General features: G+C 39.5%; 1 protein-coding gene across 4 annotated transcripts in view; it reads right to left on the bottom strand.

Annotated features, from left to right (window-relative positions):
• Positions 1–20,399, bottom strand: part of insyn1 (inhibitory synaptic factor 1) — a 56,427-nt gene that overhangs the window by 15,372 nt on the left and 20,656 nt on the right. The window contains exon 3 of one of the 4 annotated variants that reach the window (XR_002061894.2): positions 12,894–14,022. The exons of the other annotated variants lie outside the window; for them this stretch is intronic. The gene's annotated coding sequence lies outside the window, so the exon portion shown is untranslated. Of the gene's footprint in view, positions 1–12,893; positions 14,023–20,399 lie in introns of those variants that run through there. 4 annotated transcript variants of the gene reach the window in all.

Here is a 20,399-nt window from a genome sequence, read left to right as displayed (position 1 = left end):
GAAAGTGTAGTTTCACCCTGAGATTTGTTGAATATGATCTCTTTTTTCCCCCCTATAATTATTTGCAGTGCTTGCTTCTTTCTGACTCTTATGACTACAAAATGAGTATGCTTGTATCAAAAACTCCAAGTCTTATCTCTGTATGTGGAATTGCTATCGTAATTCATTCTTTGTCCAACTTTAAAAGCTGTAAATTCAAACATGCTGCTCGTGTGCTCGATAAAAGCTTAAGAATAAGACTGAATAAATCTTCCATCCTAAATTTGGCTCAAGCGTGGTTAGATTCTCCTTGCTGCCGTTTTATCTGAATCCTGAATTTTTCTTGGTGCTGATAAGTCAAAGCACCTGCATTTTGAATCTGGCTGTATACCTCTGCACGCACAGCATTGGCTCATCTGTCAATGAGCTTCTCTGCAGATCTGCCAGTTGTGGCGTCGTGCACCTCATGAGTACCTGGACTGTGCTTCTCCATTGGCATGCTGCCCGGAGGGAACTAGGCTGTATGAATCCTCTAATCCTTGAATTACTCCACCTGTTTGCTGTGTGATTTGCAGACTTTTACTCATGGAGCTGTTAATGTAAGATGTTTTCAGGGCCAGAGGAGTCTGAATAGCTTTGTTTACTTGATTGCAAAGCCTAATTTAATCAGTGTGTTAAAAGAATAGCTATCAGATGTATTTCTCAACCCTGCTATTAAACCCAAATTTATTATTGTTTGGTTAGTAGTTATTGCCATGAGCAACAAGTCATTTTTTATAAATCTTCTAATTTGCGTTTAAACAGATGGAGCACTTACAGCATACCGGGGTAAGTTCAGAGAAAGGTAACGGGTAATGCACAAATCGAGATTCTAGTTGCCAAAATATATACTGAATGTTGCTGTACCTCTGCAGTGACCCTGAACCTGCTTATTTTCTATTTTAAAAGGCATTCCTGCATGCTTCAACTGTTTAGCGTGACCTCTCCCTGCAGTATGTAGTGGGCTAATTTAGCTTGATAACAGTTTCAGCCTGAAGGATCTGCTGATTCTTTTTGTCACAATGCTGCACATGCTCAATGCAGCACCAAAGAAGTCTAGTCTCTGCTTTTTTTCCTCCAGTGTGTGTGATGGAGGATCTGTGGATGGAATTGGATGAGAAGATTATTTTAGCACAAAGGATGAATGAACACATCAGGAACAAGTTATTAACACTGTGCACAATGTGTTGGAAATAGAAAATGCATTGTGAGAATGCATTATGAAGTAATTATGAAAAGTGTAACACGGAACTTTATCTCATGTGGACATCACTGCACGTGGGTTATTAATCAACTGGATAAATAAGTAAGTAAATGAAAGAATTCCAGAGATCATGTACAGAAACAAGCTATAAAAACCCCCCGATGTGGGTATGGTTTTTATTGTCGAAACATAGGCCTACAAGGTAAATAGTGGTTAGCTCATAAGGTGCTTATTTTGAGTTGTTTTTATTTCCTCCAAAAATGTAAAATTCTGGAAGCTTAAAGTTGTGATAAACCTCTGGAGTCAGGCTGTGTATCCCCCACAGACTTCACGGCACATTCATACTACAAAGTTTATGATGCGGCGATGGCATATCCTTGTGACTGAAAAGACTCCATTTGCAACACAGTTAAGCAGTAATGTATAGTATAAGCATGGATATAAAGTGCTGGGGATTAGACTTTAACTTCAGTCTATAATTTTCTCTCCATGCCTCTGCTGACAACTTCACTTACTTGCTTTACTGTAAATGCTGTCTTATAGAAGCTATTAAAAAGTATGATGATGACTATAACAATAACTATGATTTTCTGTGTGTGAATGGTGAGCATACACAATTATAGGAACACATGCATTTTTCAGTAGTATTTCAGAACATGATGTGTTCATTTTAGATTAAGGGTTGCTCAGGAAGAATCACACACACAAACTGAGTAATAAATGGCATTGTAATTTTTTTTTTTCTGTTTCATTGCACACTATCAGCCAGCAGTCACAAGTCAATTGTGGGTATATCACCTGATCAACAGAGTTGAGTCATTTCAAAGCTCTCTGAGGTGCTTTAAAAGAGAGGCTGCCTCAGTAGCGTCAGGCGAGGTTTTATTACTGTACCTCAACACCTGTCTGAAATGATTGGCCTGGGTAATTGAGGGTCAGACTGAAAGAAGGCACCCTCCAGCCTTGTCTGTAACAGAAAGGTAGAGTGACGGAAAAGACAGGCAGGGATTATCTAGCACAGATTTGTGTAAAAACTATTAATGAAGCCCCCCTCAGGAGTGGTGATTTTTCTGTAATATTCAGCACCACCTGGTCTCCTGATTTATTTATTGTAGCTGGGCACCTGATTTCTTTCCCCCAAAGTGATTGTCTCCTCTCTCTTACGGCTAATTAAAATTGGACCAGAACATTAGTACTGTAACAAATTTTTCCCAAATCTGATGTTTAATATGTTGTTGAAAATTTCAGACAGAGGTCAAAATCAGCAAATGTGAAAATTTAGGTGTGAAATTGCCTCTGATGAGGAGGGGATATTTACCACATGTTCTAATCACTCAGTTGGTCTTTAAGCAGATGTTTAACTAGAATTGCTTGTTTTGATGCGCATTGATGGTTTTCTGTGTGGAAAGATTTTTGTTAGCTGTCTAGTAAACAGATGGGAATTACAATTCTTTGCAAGTCTTACATAAAAGTGCATCTTTAACATGTTTCTAATGATGCCAGTAGAAAGGATATCTGGTTTTCCGTATGCATTACATATTTTAGTGTTTACCAGAAAGTAGGAAACAGCTCTGAAATATGCTATCAGTAGAAATGCAGTTTGTACATATGTAAAAAATAAATCAGGTGTGAGTTACCAAAATAAATGAGACATAACACCCTCACTGGGTTCATTTGAAATGCACACAGTATGAGTGAATTTTCTGTGGATCACTTCATTACGCTGTGTTCAAGTGGCCTCTCTCCATCTGTTCCTGTGCCACCCGTTCTTCCAGGAGTCATTTTCAGAGCAGACTGAGAGAAGTTTGCAGTGCTTGTTTGTTAATTATGCAGCATCCAGTGTCTAGCATAGCTTTTCTTTTTTTTTCATGGGAAAATCTCAAATGTTCAGAGGCGCTATTCAAACAAATCTAAGTGTTATTTCTTTCTCAACATGTCACAATAGATTTCCAGCCCTCCACTGTGCAGCACTTTCAGCACTGAAAGCGGTTAATGCCAGTTAGGAAGTCTCAGCAATTATCAAAATGGCCTTGCACGCTGGCTTTGTAAGTAAAGGCTTCACAAATATTGTTTTAATGCGGTTAACTCCAGCAGTTTTGCAGCTCCTTCTTACTCTGTATCCTCTCCTTATTTCCCCTCAATTGAATTCTCCTCAAGCCGAGAAGAGGGGGGCATCCAAGCCACTCATATTTTTGTGATATGGTTTATCTTATCCCCCAGAACCTAATTTATCATCCCCGACTTACGGTGAAAGGACATATTTACCAGATTCACTAGCAAAATTGTCCAGTGACTTGTAAACTTGTGCAATCTCTTCCAGACATCTTTATTCACTACTGGATAAAATGGAATTCTGGGAGCATTTTAAAATTTGTAATGTGCTGAACAGTACCCTGCTGTATGTGAAGAACATGCAAGTATTTCATATCTGCACAGAATGTTGCTTGGCTTGAGAGTTTGGACTTCGGGCAGATCTTTACACATGACATTGTTTGCTTGGAGTGTGATTAGGGTTGTGCATCGGGGCAGATTAATGCAATACCACTGATAACAACCTAACCACAGTGTCTCTGTTTCAAAACGGAGCAAACTACAAACTAATGTATGGCTTTGAATCACTTTAATAAAGCTTAACATTTTTTCAGCTGCCCTTCAGAATATATTTTTCCAGACTGTGTGAACTTAGGTTAATGCAGAGGAATAGATGCTGCATCATTCCTCCCTAATCATATGCATGAAAGGAGACGGGGCTGTTTAACAGAGGGTTTGCAAATGTGATTCAGATGACAAATGAATATCCGTTACTCTTCATGTCTGTTTTACAGATAATATGCACACGCAAGCAAGGTCTTGAAAAATCTTGTGTAACATAAAAAGTGGATGAGAGAGAAAAGCCAAAGCATTGTCTAGTCTTTGTTTTTTTTTTTTGTTTTTTTTTGTCTCGTCAGATCCCCCAGTTGATGATTTACAGTTGAATAAAAAAGTTTTCAAACATACAAAGAAAATCTGTTGATATAACAGGTGTGAAATACTTCCGTTGTGCTGCTTTGCCGTTAGCTTCCCCCATGTTTCCTCAGCTCTCCTGCTAGGTGCTGTGTGCTAAAAAACAACAGTGAATTGAACAGTTCATCACATTGTTACATTATCTTATTTATGGTTCTGAATCAGGAACAGATAGTTATCAGATCCGAATCAGTGCAGTTTGGTGCATCCCTCTAATCACAGCAGAGTCAATGGTGGTGCTGATTTACGGTATCATATATAATACATTACATTAAGTGTCTTGACAGACCTAATTTTAGCTTATTTATCACATCAGAATTTTTTCCCTAAAATCTGTATTGACATCTTACCCCAGAAAACCTGTTATCACCTAGTGTGTAACTGAATCATTGTGCCACTGATCTTGGACCGTTCTGTGAGTTTAAATTAAAGAAGGCCCACGTGAGATCAGTTAGCTTCTCATGCATTTCTGTTTTCTTTTTTCTTTTTTCTTTTTTTATTTGAAGTGTACAGTTTGCTGTGTATATTCTGTTTTCCCTCTTCAAGAGCATTGCATGTGACACATTGTTACATACTATGGGCCTAACTTAACATGTTTCTGCACGAATGTCGGAAAGCAAAATTCCATTGTACTTTGTACTAGCCAAGTATATTGAGCATGAGCATGGTCGGGATTTGAATACAGTTCACTCTGCAGACCAATGAGTCACTGGGCAGAAGACATTACAGACAAGCCAGGGGGACCTGATTAGGGTCAGGCCATCTTGATTGGTGAGATGTATTGCTTAGTGTTGGCACAGGGATAAATGTCCTTTGAAGTGTTCGCTGGAAGCATTTGGTGTAATTATCCTGTCATGAGAGGGGCTATAAGCTTGAGACTTCATTAGGCACATGCCTGCTGCTTTTTCATCTTTTCTCAAAAAACACTCATCTTTATGGAGGCCTTAAAGTGCTAAACAACGCTGTGATGAGCATACGGCCAGTACCTCCTGACAACTCACTAATCAAAAGCATCATTACAAACTTCAGCACATAATGGGCCTCATTTATCCCTGTGGGGCTTTAGAAGAGGTGGGCTTCTGAAGTCCCTGTAGGCCTGGGCAATCAACCACTTCCTTAGCCAAATTTAGGTCATTAGACTGTTAGACTGGACTGTCTTATATTCGAACTTTATGGCAAATTTGGAAGGTTTATCCTATCATACTTCGAGAGGCTATGGGTTGTACAATCAGTGAGGGAGGAAAATGGGAAGATTGTCTTCCAGCAGTAGGGAGGTAGCAGATGCAGCATGTGTTGGTGCTGGCAGAGCACACTGATCATTTATTGAGGTTCTCCTTCATTGCTTCTATCCGTGTTGAGAGGCCTAGTGCCGGTAATGACCAGAAAAAGATGGTAGGGCCATGCTACGGGGCTCCTCAGTCTGTCTGCTTCCTTGAGATAGCAGGTGGATTAGGCCTGTGTACCGTCAGGTCATGCTGGTCACATGCAAGGAAAAATGGATCATGTGAGTGCAGTCAGGCCACACTGACCCATTTTAATGACTCAGAGTTTTCATTAGCAACATGGTGTCTTTCTGTCAAAGGCCAGTGAAGGTGTGAAGCGATAGTAGTTTGTGTGTTTGTGTGGGTTGGGTTGAAGGGTAAATGTATTTGACCTGCACTAGAAAATGGGGGGGTTCTCTTGGGCAGAGGGTAGAATACCACAAACTGCAAGTCTGCCTCCATGCCAGCCAATAAGCAGATAATAAGTGTATCCCGACGGGGGGAATACACAGACCATTCTATAGCTACATGCTTATCCCATTTTATGCCAATGACTAATCATAATTTCAATGTTTTAAATAAATTTAGATTTAGCGTACTTACAGTTGATCTGATTTGTTACAGTAACAATTTTTCACGTAATTCCTACTATGGCAGTAAATTGGTGTAAACATGTTACTACATTAACATATCACAGCAGAATATAAACACATTTTCTGGGCTGTCAAAGCTCATTTGCATCAGACGATGTGCATAGTCGAGCAAACAGTTAATGTTGATGGAATATTAAATATATACCCATCTCATTACTGACTGAATTAATATGTTGAAATAATTGAAATTGGGTGCATCTTGGGGTTTGAGTTATTTATTTGTGCTGCATTTTAGTGGAGAGCACCGACATATATAAGCAGCAACAGTGGTAGTCCAAACTTTACATCGTTTGAAATGGTTTTGATCAGCATTGGCCAAAATAGTCAGGCAAACAAAGATCTATATCTGCATGTTAGTCTGCATCATCTAAATTTGTGAATTCTAATAATCACTTGTAAAACACCTCAAAATCAAAATTATTTTATGAAGTAACAAAAGAAACAGGAAACAGATGCATGAAGGGGCGGACAGACCGAGAAACCAAGCAGAAGGTGAAAGACTGACAGGGAAGAAATCAGAATCTTCATGCAGTTTTATTTTTACTCTTAACTTATATTTTTTATCCTTCTGTCTGCTTTAGTCCTGCTTCTCCTTCCATCTGTGATGACATATTCATACCTTTAAAAATATGTTCTACAATAAAACACCATTTGCACCTCTCTCTCACATTACCACTAACATGCAGATTCACACATTGCCATTGATCACCTTACAATACAGTCCTCTTTCCTGGGTTGTGGCTGAAAATATTGCCTAACAACATATCAGTAATGAAGCAGGAGTTGCTTTTTTTCCAACTCCGGGAGTGTAAATGGAATTGCAAACCCAGCACACAAGTTGCTAAAAAAACTACCTTGAAGACAAAGGTTTTTTAAAACAGGAGACGAGATGTTTTTTCTCTTTCCTTACAAGAATCTGTGGTCAAATCTATCAGCTCAGTTAGTGAAGAAGTAGAACAGGCAGCTGTATGTGTAGTCAGCTTTTGATATATTTTCTGATATGTGGATGTGTAAATCTCAATGACTCCACCCACACAGCTTGCTGTTAATCACCTGCGTATCATGTATGCCAGCAACTGAACTTTATTGCAAAATGTCTCATCTTCTGCCAAGACAATGGGTGGTCTATAAAGCCTTTATCATATCACAATATTTCAAGTACAGGTGATTACAACTTGCAGGCAGCAGCATTTATAAATGTATGCAAATCGAGGACATTTCCATCGTTCTTTTCCAATAAGCTACAGCCATTAACATACTACCTAATTTTAAGTGTCAATCTCTTGAAATAAGGTGCCGGGAGCAGCAGCATTATAGTGCAGTAGTAGCGATACAGCACAAGTCAAATTTAAGCACAAACGTAGTGTGGGTAGTGTTTTCCCTGGAAATTTTAAATAAAAGTATAAAATAACTGCTTAAAACTTTAACATAACAAAAATGAAGGAACCTTAACCTTGTAACTCTGCATAAAACTATAAAAGTATTTTCTGCTTGTAATAATGTAACTTTGAGAAAAGTCCAAGTTACTGGTTAAAAAGTCGAGCTGTTTAACCAGTTGCTTACAGCCCTGCTTTACCACCATGTAGTAATGATTTCGATCCACTGTTTGCTCTTCCTGTCATATGGAGTGCAACTAGCGGTAGCATTTGGTGGAGTCTAGTCTGCCATATGTGCATTGACAGTTCATTGTGATACACCTGTAGTATATATTTTGAAGAATGTATTAATACTTTGGACAAACCTACTAAAAACTGCACAGAAATACCATTTTCATATCATGAAATGCTTTCTGAACTATTCCAAAGTCATTACAAGCAACATTTGTACCCCTGCAATATATATTACAGACTGAGTACTGAGAAAGTGAAAGAAGCTGAGAAACAGTGGCGTCTGACAGTGCATAGATGTTCTCTTCCTTTTTTCAATCCTGTCTAAAACAGTAAATAAAATCAAGCAGCAACATCAAAACAACATAAAAAGGACGCCTTATTACCTCTACCAAGTAGAAAGGTCTACTAACATGCACTGAGCACAAGAGATTATGTTCCTCCACCTCTTTGTTGCTACGTTATTGGTGCGAAATTAGTTGCCTCATACTAGATAAATAAGTGATTTGTTAGGGTCAGTGTTTATTAATAATCTTTGTGTGTGATATAAGTGATTTTTAACAGTTTTTCATTGTATGGCCACAGAACATTTTCTATTGTATGTTTTCATGCAAGTTTAAAACAAGTCCATTGCTGATAATCAGTGTCAGTAATGAAAAAATGGTAATGTTTTTCTGTCCAATTGATTATAAATGTCAAACATTCATAAATAAATAACCAGTAACACTATCTATATATTTTTACATAATGAATCTGCCATGATAACAGTCTCAGTAATCTAAAATATGAAGTCTTCAACAAACATTGGGCTAAAGTATGATAAATCAACAGACTACTAACTGCGTGTTTCAGTGCACTGTGAATTTCAGTTCACTTGTTCTACGTTTCATTTTGGTTTAACATAAGCTTAGTTTCCATTGCAGCTAAATGTTTTCTGGCCATGGCTGAACTGTTCGGGGCTGAGAGAGCAGCAGCTAACCCTACTATTAATACAGGGCATGCAATCAATATGCCAGTGGCATTTCTAGGTTTCCTTGGCCTGCAGCGCTTATCTTAATGGGAGTGTGCTCCCATTTTCTTTTATAGTGTGAACACATATATCATTACCCAACAAATATAGCTAGATCTACAGGCCTCTGTGAAAACACTGAGGCACAGAGGAGAAAAAAAACAAAAAACTAATGCAATTTATTTTTATTTTAACCTTCTCTCTGAGCCTTTATGGAAGCAATGATGGACCTCAGGAATATTCAATTGCTGTTTCACTTCTGCTCCATCTTCTTTGGCCTTTAGTGAAGATCGGCTAGCCAGTGTTTGTGGCAGCATTATTACTCAGAACCATACCACAGAGGATGATGTGATGTGCATTAGTGGGCAGAAACACATTTCTGTGGAGAGGCATTTTCATTCATCCTCCTTCAAGCTTACCTGGAGTTTCCTTGAAATGATACATGCTTAGTCAGATAGTGCATTGTCCTACTAAAAGAGTGTGACCATGTTCAGGCGCAACTGCTATGCCAGCCAAGGATGCATAATTTGTAGCTCATGAAAACTTTGCAGCTGTTTGAAAGCAAACTCATAAAATATGGACAATGACAATCTTTGCCAGAATGACAAACGCTAACCTGCTAATCTGCTAATCATCATATGACCACATTTTTAACTCCTGTCGTAGATCAACCTTGTTTGATGGCTTGATTCTTATTCTTTCACATGATTGCAAAAAAACTCTTTTTTGGGGGGCTACACCGTTAACCTGGGGAAAAAAAGTCTCTTCTGACCTCTCATCAACAAAGCATTTTCATCCGCAGCCCTTTAACTGTGACTCACTGTCTGGAGGAGTGAGGTGTTTAAAATAAGCGTGGTATCTTACCTTCCCACAATAACCGCTATGCTATCCTATTTACAGTGATATATATTATCTAAAGGTGTTATTGACATAATCCTCAACTTAAAAATAGTTGCAAAAAGACACATCTCATTTAGTGCAAATACATTTCCACAGTAAATACGTGATCTTTCAAAAGAAATGTCTTTTTAGTAATTGTGCTAGTTTCTCCTGAATCACAGATTGAAGCAGAGAACCCTCTGTACTGAAGGCTTCAAGATATAAAAACATGTGCCTGCTCTATTAAAAAAGAAACTGCAGATTAAATTTGTGTACTCGTAAAATGTTTGTTTGAGCTCTTACACCCAAATGAGTTTTACTTGTTGAGGTGCTAGCACTTATGAACCAGAAAATGTGCCCATATCTCTGTGAAATCACCCTGGCTTCTGTTACTGTGTTCGCAATGTCACACTTAGACTCACTCAGTGGAACAGATCAATGATTGCTCTCTTGATGACCTAGAGAGAGTTTTGACTATAAATTTTTTTATAATAGAATTGTTCTTGTGAACATCCATTTAATACTTTTACCATCAAAGGTAGAGCCCATTGTTTCTCTTGCAGGTGTGTAACAGCAGCATCATCATGCTGGAAATCAAACAAGCTAAGACCATGCACTTACACATGCTTTGACTGAATGATGATAGCTCCCCTCCTTCCCTACCGTGGTTATGAAGTAGGCCACAGATATTGGCATGACTTGCTCTCCTACCTCTTTCTCTCAAAACAATTTGTCATTGCTTCCAGGGTTCTGCCATTTCTATCTGTGACAATCTGTAGGGCGGTCGCCTCAGAGAGTGACAAAACCTGTCACAGTGCGTCACTTTCACTCTCTCTTTGGCAAGCGGCAGGACATCTTTGAGTTGGCAGCACCTTTATCAGATATGGCAGTTCCTAAAGCTCTGCCTATAACAGCAGGCAAGTTGGAGGAAAAGAGCTGGTGACTTTACAGAGACCTATTTGCAAACAAAATCACTGGGAGACATTTCCCACAAGGCACCATCTGGCTGCCACATATACCTGCCTCCATCACTCCCTTGCCACCACCGGGTTTCCTATTTATAGGAACTCTCCTGTCCACCCACCCACAGAATGCATCTTGTAAAACAGCAACTAAAATCTAGCAAACTGTAGATATTCCTTCAGGCAATCAATCATCAGGGTGACAGATGTCAACACATCTCCCCCTTAATGTGTGGATAACATCTTCTTAACAGTCTGCTGTCGCTAACAATGGAAATGAACAATCAGCTGGCTTCTTGCCGGTCCAGCAGTGACCTTCTTTGTCATTATCTGAACTCTTCTCCTATATTTAGCTTGGCTCTAAGTCATGAGACAATCTATGAAAAAGATGGAAACACCTAAACTGAAGGTACTGTGCATGATATAATATTTGTGTATTCTGGATTTTCTTCAGCCGAATTTGTCATGACTTTGGAATCAGCTGTCAACCATCATTGGGGTATCAGAATTATCAATAAAGCAATTAGTGTTTCTCTAAGCGTTGTAGGTTGCATTCTGATCATTGGTATTATGTTATTGAACGTGCATTCCCAAACAAGCGAAGGATATTGAGAGCGAAACACAGACGTGCACTTGCAAGCTTGTTAGACATTTGCAGTATTTTGATATGGTCCACAGTGACTACGTTTTGAATGCTTTAAGGACACTCACAGCAATGTACTACTTTGATTGGAATGCTGAAATGTCAAATATAATTAAACTTAAGCAAATAAAAACTGCAAAATTCATCCTGACTAATAGATGTTCTCTCTGCCTCCATGCACTCTTTCTCATGTATTTATTTGCACATTTCACATATCCTCCCCCCTTATTTTTTTCCTAATCCAAGGTTTTATCATCTGAGAGCAATACTGAACTTTAAACAAATTCCAATGTAAAATACAGCCTATGAATTAGTCATCAAAATCCAGATGTTTTGTCATTGTTCCCCATTAAGTAAAAGCCTCTGTAACATCCTCTCTTTCTTTCATTCTTTCTCTCTCTCTCTCTCTCAGTTTTGGATAGATTTCATCAGCTGTCTCGTCAAGAGAACAATTAGTCAATGTGCATGGATCAGTTCCTTTAATTACATATTGAAATACTACCCATAAGCCCAAAAACATATTGATTACATGCCTGAAATGAGGCAAGAATACATATATGTTCCCCTTGGAGAAATATCACAGCCTATTTTCTGCTTAACAATTCTCTTGATTTGTGATTTAATGTGTCTATCTCTTTCTGTGTGTGTGTCTCTTGATAATTATATGTTGCCGAGTTGGCAGGGAAACACGACGGTGTTTGGAGAAGCGTTACCTCGGTCACACAACCCCTTTGGGCAAAAGGAGCCTGGTAAACACATCTCACAAAAGTGAGAGGAAAGAAAATATTTAACTAGGACAGTATTTTATTGCATATTTAAATAAATAAATAATTTAAAGAATACATTTAAAATTAATATATGCATGGCTCATTTGTATTATACTAAGCCAGAAGTCTGCCCTCGTGCCCTTTGTTGACTGTCAAGCTCAAATACGGCATAATAGATAGTTTAGGGGGAAAGAAATCCGTGGCTACCCAACCCAAATATCTTCTGAAGTCTGTGGGGGAAAAATGCTGTCTGTCTTGACCTCTGTAAACTCCCCTGCTGAGTTCTTGGTCTTAGTCACTCATTTTGAGCCTTGTCTAAGGAGCTTGGAAAGAAAAGCGTCTGGACTTCTTTGAGTTGCTTGAAGACGTTTCACCTCTCATCCGAGAAGCTTCTTCAGTTCTAAGGGTCAATGGTCACAGTGGACGTAAATGGCTTCTTTCACTCCTCAGAAGCCATTTACGTCCACTGTGAGCGACCATCTTTGAACAGAGGCGGTGGTTTACGACACCAACTGTCTGCCATCTATAATCCAGTTTTGAGATCCCTTCCCAGACGCCTTAACGCCCACTCACATCCTGGGCCATCTGACCTCAGGAAATCACATGATAGGGTGGGGCCAGGTTTCACAATGAGCTCACCCGAAACCCTGGCTGATTGGGACCCACACCCACTTTCACACCTTGGCTCATGTGATTAGGTAGAGGATCATCAGGGGGTCCTTTGTCCCTCTTTGGGGGGAAACTCCCACTGGGTTTAAATCTGGGACTCTCCACCATTTGACCCTTAGAACTGAAGAAGCTTCTCGGATGAGAGGTGAAACGTCTTCAAGCAACTCAAAGAAGTCCAGACGCTTTTCTTTCCAAGCTCCTTAGTCTATGATGACCTGGATGACTGAGAACCTTCACAGACATTTTGAGCCTTATTGAATAATAAAAAAAAAATGTTTTTGTAAATCTTTAATAATGTTTGAAAATGGAGATTTAACGGTGGTATTGTCCAACTTGTCCACTGGCTATCAACTGGCCAATCACAAACCCACATCACCTTATCACATGCATTTTTTTTGCAACCAAGATGGTGACCTCATCTTAAAGCTTGAAAACACAACTTGACAGCCAACGGGTGATGTCGTTCATACTGCCCGTGGTTTTGCTGTGGTATTAATAAAACCAACACACACACAGTGCAGTGGGGATCCCTTTACCTGCATTCTCCAGGGACATTAAAGGGGGCAATTACAGCAGACAAATAACCAATGTACAGTGAAGGTGAACGACAGGAGAGGCAATTTCCTATTCTTTTCTCCTCTCACTTCATCTCCGTTTCACGCGTTGAATTTCAAGTCCATAAACAGTGGGCCCATTGTACTGTTGTGTTGACACAAATTGGAAAGAGTGAAGAATGGAGATGTATTGTTCTACGTAAAGCATATTCATCTTTTCAATAAACTTGGCTTTGGCAAGGAAGAGAGAGTGCGAAGTCAGGCGCAGCATGTAATTAGTTGGTAGAGGTATGGTATGAGGGCCTTGTTGAGCCATCTGTGGAAAACATTTTTGAGGATCATTCTGACTGAGATTTTGTCGCTTCATTGTCTTCACCCGCACATGTCCATGACCCCCTCTCCTATATGCTTTGCTTGCCAGCAAATCCCATCCTCCAAATCTACTGTTTGCAACTCTCCATGATACAACAATCGTGTTCGCCAAAGCACCTTCTGATGCATTCTCGTCGCTTTTCACACACGCCGTTCTACAAGGTTCCTGGAAACATTTGAAAAGGGGCTTCATTAATAATCCATGGATTTTGTGTTCATGCATAAATGCGGCGCCAACCTACAAGTGCAAGTCCGTAGTTGGCCACTGTTTTGACACCTTTCATGGGTTTCTCGCTCTCTTTCTTGCAGCCGAGCTTTGATTGATGACAACAAAAGGAGTGGTGAAATCTGAGGGCTGGATGGAGAGATAACTGACTGGCTGAGAATGACTCAGTCTGTAGCACAGAGTCAGTCTGCTGCAGCCTGGAGGAAGAGACAGCAGTGCAAGAATGAGAGGGAGCAGGAAAGGGAGAAGGTATCACAGGGTAAATGAGGCCTTGCAGTTTGGTAGTGCACATAGCTTCATCATCCTTGGCTCATGTTTGGGAGGCAAACATGACTGGGCTAATGTTGCTTTATTTGAGGAGAGAAACATCACAGAGTCAGAGTGATGTGACCAAACACACAGCAGGGCCTCGCCAACAGCATTCTATCTAATCAATCTACTGTGGGAGGACAGAAAACACACAAACAGCATGCAGTCACACAACACACACACACAACACACACACCCAAAAAACTACAGTATATACACACGCATTCTCATACTCATAGCTAAACTCATATCTTCTGGCAGATACTCATACACCCACACAAACACATGCATCAATCACTAGCTCTTTTTTCCCCTATAAAATAAAAAAACGTTGTCATAAAGGCACAACGGATATATATATATACAGTGCACGCCAAGTCACACTGACTGCCAGACTGGCTCATGTTACTTTGATCCTGATGGGAAATGGTGATTATTTGAATGGCAGCATGTCAATCTGACCTCAGGGTTATTGAGATGGGGTTTTTTTGTTTGTTTTTTTAATAGACCAGATATAACCCAAAAAATGCATATGGCAGCCCTGACTGCATCTATGACACATGCAAATTCCCTTCTTACGTGACCTTGGATTTATCTGCACGGACTCAGAGAACACGCAATGTGATCAGGTCAGTCGCGACAGAAAAAAATGTCCCCATCTCTTGGCCCTTTGTAGTCATCGCTTATGAATCATATTTTTTCTCAAAAGGTGATGGCTGCCAGTAATGTTATACTGGTGGTAGGTGCAGTGTGGACATTGGTGTTGGGGACTCTGGCGTGCTCTCCCTCTTTAAATAGCCCCAGATCTAATCTGCAGACAGCAGCAGAGTTCTGACAGATCCTGCCTTGGTGCCTCCTCCCACTAGGTGACACATTCTTTATTTATTTTTGCTCTCCTCCGCTCTGGTATTCACTCCATGGAGCACTAGCCCCTCAAGCTATTGTCAGTTCTGTTCTCCATCCATGTCTGAAAAACCAAATGGATTTACAGGGTTTACTGTCAACCCCTCCCTTTTTCTGGGCTTATGAATGTGGCACAATCTTCTCTTTCCAATCTTTTATTTCCACACTATCTATCCCTTCATTATGACTTGTTCCTTCTTCACTTTGGGCCACTCCACTGACACTGGCTTTTCTTTGTTTGAGCATTTCTTTTCCGAAAATTAATGTAATAATATGTCCTAATCTGCGCATGATATAGTAGAAAATGATCTTAATAAATAAGTGTTTGAAACCTTAATACAAGAGAGTGGCTCGTTTTTTCCCCTTTAATATCAGTAAAAACCACTATTCTCTCATTACCATGGCTCTGTAATAAAAATGATAACGTAGGTCTAACCTTAATGAAGTATTCATTTTAAATCAAACTAAACCTAACCAAAATGTAACTATCATCTTGTCAGATCGTAATATGTATTTGTTTTCCAAATGGAGATTGACAACAGCGATGACAAATAATGTCATCTTGTTAATACGGGTGTCAGATCAGAAAATAGTTGTTGTTCTCAAGGGCAGTAATTTCGTTAGTCAGTTTGGAGGACTTGAGTGGTTGACACCAATGTAAAGCTTCTGCTCCCTTAGGCTGCAAATCCTAAAATCTGCAGTGAACATCACTTGTCAGATATAATCAATGCAAATTAATAAGCGCAGGTAAAATTGACATTTTCAAGTGTACATTTTTCATTTACTAGATAGAAGAAGCACCTTAAGTGGAACTGTACATAAGGTTTGTTATTTTATATGGCTGAGAAATGACCAGATCTGCAGATTATGATGGCAAATAGAAAACTGTTCGCTCCATGCAATTCTAGTCAGAAAGCTGCTATCATTTTGTAAGATATTTTCCTTATAATCTGTGTTAAGTCAGTGTTCAGTATTAGGTTTACTGTTGCACAGCCACAGTTCTCAAAAAGTTTGGGAGCAGAAATTTAAATAAAAACTGAATGCAATGATTTGCAAATCTTATAAACCCATATTTTATTTACAATCGAATTTAGAAAACAAATCAAATGTTGACACTAAGAAAATGTACAATTTTAAGAAAAAAATAAGGCCATTTTAAATTTGATGGCAGCAAAACATCTCAGAAAACTTGAGACATTGGCATGCTTACCACTGTGCAGCATCCCTCCTTGTTTTAACAACAGTCTGTAAATGTCTAGGAACTAAAGAGACCAGTTGTTGGACTTTCAAGGAGGAATGTTGTCCCATTCTGATGTAGGACTCTAAGTCCTCAACAGTCTTCTTTGTATTTTTTTTATTTTCTTTTTGTTGCTCCAAATTGATTAAATTGGTAAAAGGTCTGGACTGCAGGGAGGCCAATTCAGCACCTGGACTCTTGTAATACTAAAGCCATGGGTTGTGTGATTTAGCATTATTTCACTGAAATATGGGAAGCCTTCCATGAAAAAGATGCCACCGGGATGGGAGCATATATTGTTCTAATACCTGTATACATCTTTCAGCATTGATGGTGCGTTTTCTTATATGAAGGCTGCCTTTTTCATAATGCACCCCTGTACCATCAGAGATTCTGTCTGAGAGAGACGATCCTTCAGCTCTTTAGTCTGGAGGACATGTCATCCATGTTTTCCAAAAAGAATTTCAGAGTTTAACTTATCTGACCAAAGAACAGTTTTCCACTTTGCTTCAGTTCATTTTAAATGAGCTTTCCCTCAGAGAGCATGGCAGTGTTTCTGAATAATGCTGGCATATGGGTTCTTTTCATGATAGAGCTTTCACCTGCATTTGTGGATGCAGGTCAACTGTGTTCACAAACAGGGATATCTGGTGTTTCAAGTGTTCCCGAACCTATGCAATGATTCCCATGACAGAATCATGCCTGTTTTTAATGCAGCGCTGTCAAAATAAGATTTTTTTTTCATGCAAAAATTTCTTGTTAAACATTTCATGTTTTATATTTGTATTGTGAATAAATATGAGTTCATGAGATTTAAAAATCCTTCTTTTTTTATTTCCGTTTTAATAGCATCCCAACTTCTTTTGGAATTGGATTTTTAAAAGCCCTGTAGAGATTGGCTTCAACTAAGGTGCAGACATGAAGTTGGCCATAAATAAGTGCAGTCAATGTAGAAATGCCTTATGGGGAGTAATACTTACTGTCCATGCTCCAAAATAAATTAGCAAACCGGCAGGAAAAGCAATATTTCTTAAACTATATTTTTCAGACTTTGATTTCTTCATCCCAGGAAAAACAAACAATTGGCAATTACGAATAAAGAATCTGAATCATACTAATTTGTTAGTAACATCAAACCAACATGCACATTTTTTTAGTCTGTTTCTGTCATTTAAGGCAAGTAGCCCTCCATTAATAATTCCTGCTAAGTTTCATCTAGGGGCTTAAGTGTTCAGGCAAAAGTAACCACTGCATCAGCAGAAGACTTCAAAGCCACTGGATAATCCTAAGGCAGTAGTCTCATCATGTGTTGCCTTTTTAGCTGTTTCAATGTAAATACTGTACATACCACCCCCTATTTATTCTGTGGTGACATTGCCTGGAAACGAGCTAATATACAACGCCGCATCATATCTTTGCTCTGCTTTTCCGTGTTTTGGAAAAGGCAGCGACCATGTGCACTCTGCTGTGATCAAAGACAAGAAAACAAAGACTATAGTTCTACTTTATACATTTGTGTGATGACATGGTGAAATCCATTTCTATGAGATATTCTCTCGACCCTCCTCACTCCATGCACAATTAATTTGATACAAGCTAGAAGCGTAAATCCTAGATGATTATGCTGTGTTCAGGACAACAGCAATGAATATTTTCATCTTCTCAGGACTCAAGAACAGCAGGAGATGAGGAAATTAGTTTTGTTGTATTATGTAGATGCCTGCTCATTTTGCAGCATCGGCAGGATTCAGCAGTTGAGACGACTGTGTTAGGGATGGGGTGGGAGGTTAGGCAGTTAAGGTTGTTAACAGTAAAGCACACATCAAATTTCACAGTACACACTTCCGTCTCATATTTTATTTGTTTTTTTTTAATGAGAGGTGTTCCACGTGTGGTCTGTGGATGATTGTCAGACTGAGTCTCTTGGGCAGTATATTATTGGAATAAGAATATAATCGTGGCAGACCACCCACTCTTCTCTCCTTAGACCACAAGCACAATTAAAGGCGCAGTCTTGCAAGCTGGGAAGTGGCCAGCTGTTCTGGGTTAATAGATGAGTTTGGCCAGACGTCTGCGAGGTGACCGCTAGCTGGCAGCCTGCTGGATAAGGTTGCAGATTGTAAGTGGACATGTACTTTGCTTCCCTCTGTGTGCAGTTGTCGCTGGAGATGATGAAGCACCCTGAATTCTCCCTCCTTCACTGTCTGCAGCTCTCTTGTCTCGCCCTTATTCTACCCTTCCTTACCCTTCTTTCACTAGCCAAGGCCGAAGCAAGCATGCTGACACGTAGGCACTATCCTACTGTACCAGCTCCCTGACTTCAGACCCCAGATGGAGTGTCTCTGTAGACTCAGGGGAGTTCAAGGACTAAAAGAGCATGATAATAAGAAAAGCAGAGCATGAGAGAGACTGCAGAAGGCAGAATCCATGCCCTTTCATAACCCACGTCCCATCTTTGAAAAGAATAACACATAGTGTCAACAGTGCTTACTTGGCACTGTCCTACTGTACTTATACATGCACTTGCTCTCAAACCTGGAGTTAAATCAGTGAAGGCACACTCATGATCCACTTTAACCTGGAATCACATGAAAGGGCATGCTAAAATATGTACATTGCTCTAAATATTCACCCAGTGTGTCCTGGTTACAGCTATTTCTTATTTCAGCACTGCTCTGCTTAGCTTAGTGGTTTCATTTGGCATCTGCTCTCATTACCAGAGCAAAAAAAAAAGGAAGGAAGAGAGAACAAGATGGGGGTTGGTGTGTTCGGTCAGGCACTAATGTTACTCTAGCTTTTCCTGTAGTTGTTGGAGTAGTGTTGTTATTGGTGTTGAACTGAGGCCTTGGTCAGAAATGAACAGTAAAAGTCCTATTGGCTTCAGGCTGCACGAATAACTAGCGAGGGTTCCCATTCAAGCACTTAGAGTAGAATGAATTATCCATGTGTTACTTTTATGTTATTGAAAATCAAAGATTAAAACATGCTATGTTTGATTGACAAGTCTTTTAATATGCACAAAGGGTTACCATTAATCACAACACAACAGTTTTATTATGTAAAAAGTTTGTCTACATCAGCAGTGTCTGTAAATGTTAGATTACAAAAAGTTCTGCATTCAGAAATATGATTGATCGGGAAAAACTAAATGCTGATTTTTTTCCATCTGCAACTCTTCAATGATGTATGTGACTATACTGTATCTGCTCAATTATTTACATAGTCAAACAAATGGCTGGGCTTCAGAAGTGTTCACTGCATCTAATGCAAAATGAAAGGAAATCAGAGTATGCTAGTGGAGCAATAAATAATAGGTAATGTTTGCAGAGTGTCTGATAGATCCCATCAAAATGCGTATGAAATATTCATTTAATGGGCTACACTTTATTTGGATAGTCCAGTGGTGAAAATCAGCATCCCATTAAGTGACTTTAATGTGTCGCTAAAATGCCTAAGGTGTTTCAAAAGCTGCTCATAATTGTGTGAGAAGGAGTCAATATATCTCAGGGCTACAGTTAAACTTATGGTTCGGGTTACTTTAGTTGTACGATGTTCTGAAAGCCTGAAAGCTTTAATGCGGTAGAAAAGGGGGAGGAATACAGGAGCGGAGTCTCTTGCAGCTCTCTTTGGCTTTGCACTGGCCTTATTAGTATTCTGTCTGCAGCAGAGGACAATGGTCTAAATTTAACCAGAAGAATATAAGGAACTGGCCTCACCATCTTTAAGAGAACAGAGCTGACCAGACCTGAATTGTTCCCACACCTGCTGGAGGACCAGTGTTTGTGTTTTTTGCCTGTGGTCATAATTCCGGTACTTGAGCAACAGTCCTGTATCTGGACTGGATTGGGTGCTTCTAATGACATGCCTCAGTGCTGTTGGCAGGGTGCTTCAGGCCCACACTTACACCAGCATATCCTACTACTGTATTGCTGGGATTTTGCTCAGAGATGGCTCATTAATAAATACTTACTCTCTCAAGCTGCATGACATTATTGAGATACATTGATTAGTAAGTAAACTTGAAAATGTATCTCGAGACCTCCAGTATGCAGGCGATTGTGATTGGTAAACTTGTGTTTACAACTGCAACCATTAATAAGTCGGCACTTGGTTATATACAATACC

This window comes from Oreochromis niloticus, linkage group LG1, assembly GCF_001858045.2.
Source record: "Oreochromis niloticus isolate F11D_XX linkage group LG1, O_niloticus_UMD_NMBU, whole genome shotgun sequence".
Taxonomy (NCBI): domain Eukaryota; kingdom Metazoa; phylum Chordata; class Actinopteri; order Cichliformes; family Cichlidae; genus Oreochromis; species Oreochromis niloticus.
Note: the sequence above shows the minus strand (reverse complement) of the source record. Positions and strands in the feature narration are given on the sequence as shown.